The 1,346-nt window shown below is 31.6% G+C and overlaps 1 long non-coding RNA gene across 4 annotated transcripts; it reads left to right on the top strand.

Annotated features, from left to right (window-relative positions):
• The first annotated feature begins 17 nt into the window (after positions 1-17).
• On the top strand, positions 18-1,339 carry LOC105555799. Of its 4 annotated transcripts, none has more exons than XR_001008519.1 (4): positions 18-447; positions 658-825; positions 931-1,092; positions 1,195-1,339. It is a non-coding gene; the product is annotated as an uncharacterized LOC105555799 (long non-coding RNA). The 4 variants fall into 4 exon arrangements; XR_001008520.1 differs by having other exon boundaries at positions 18-272; positions 366-825; XR_001008518.1 differs by having other exon boundaries at positions 18-272.
• The last annotated feature ends 7 nt before the right edge of the window (positions 1,340-1,346 follow it).

Raw genomic sequence — 1,346 nt, forward strand, 5'->3', positions numbered from 1 at the left:
GCCTCCGATCCCCCTTAGCGGCTAGGAACCTTCGGTTCAATACTTCTCAAACACTTACAAAATTGTGGATTAAAGGAATAAAAGGTATTAAATTGCGTGCTTCTCAAATAAATCAATTGTCTACAGATTTGAAGCTGTTAATACCATACATACCTAAAGAATTTTCTAGAAAACCAAGAGGTTTGGATGAATTGGATCGCATACTGTATTTAAATAAAGACCTGCAGCATCCACATCGTCATCAAAAAAAGAGGATTCCCTTCCCAGTGCATGTACGACCACACTTTTAAATCAATATGAATTCGAATTCGATGCAATCTTGGAAACGAGAGAAGACTTAGCAATCTATACGTCTCCAATTCCAGACAATACAGACATGAATTAACTGTTTCACTGGATTTTCCGAACCAGGCTATTTAAATAAACACAAGTTTTTGACACAAAAAAGTAATTCCTGTTATGCAAAACTGATTTATCTAATAATTATTTCATTAACAATTTGCAAAACTAGAACACTAGAATTTTTAACACACATTTTCTAATTCTACAAACCTGTTTCATGTGACTCGTGTAATATTACATACGAAATTATTATAAATAAGATATTGTATTACAGTTTCCAAACGTAATTTTTTCAAATATTTTATGTTAATACAGATCGAACACTTCACAATCAACGAAGTATGTTATGGATTGGGTTTTCCATGCAAGTGACACTAAATTTTCATCATTGCAAAAAATGTATAATATACCTATTTGGACGAGTCACTCGAATGTGATGAATATGACGGAACAGTAGAATAAATCGTGTTATGTTATATGAAAGTAATTCATTCAACAATTGTTGCATAGATAATTTGCAAACGAGAACATTATCCCATAGATTAAGGGTGTTCACGTATAGTAATCAGATTTGCAATCGGATTTTAGAAATCGCAGTTTAGAAAACCAACTTGGAGAAAAGTTCCCTAGACTAATCGGATTTATAAACATGTCTATGGAACAATCGGATTATATCGGATTAATACGAAATTGTAGGAAAACGCGAAAATTTTTCTCGTCGCAGAATTTTGAGAAGAAATGAAAAAATAGGTATATATGAACTTTTTATTGTTCTCATAATAATTAAATTTAATTCTTCTTCACATTTATATTGAGCGATAAATGTATTTATGTTTTTCTGAAATATTGTAGAGAAACAAATAGACCGTAACCTCACTCTGTTTCAATCACTTATGGTTAACGATTACATGCGTATAATCTACTACACCTAGTGTAGTAGAAGAAGCGGCAATTACTACTGAAGCATTCAATCAATTGTCTTGTACAAATAATGTATTGGAGAA

This window comes from Vollenhovia emeryi, unplaced genomic scaffold (genome assembly GCF_000949405.1).
Source record: "Vollenhovia emeryi isolate VEMERY1.0 unplaced genomic scaffold, V.emery_V1.0 DF949382.1, whole genome shotgun sequence".
NCBI lineage: Eukaryota > Metazoa > Arthropoda > Insecta > Hymenoptera > Formicidae > Vollenhovia > Vollenhovia emeryi.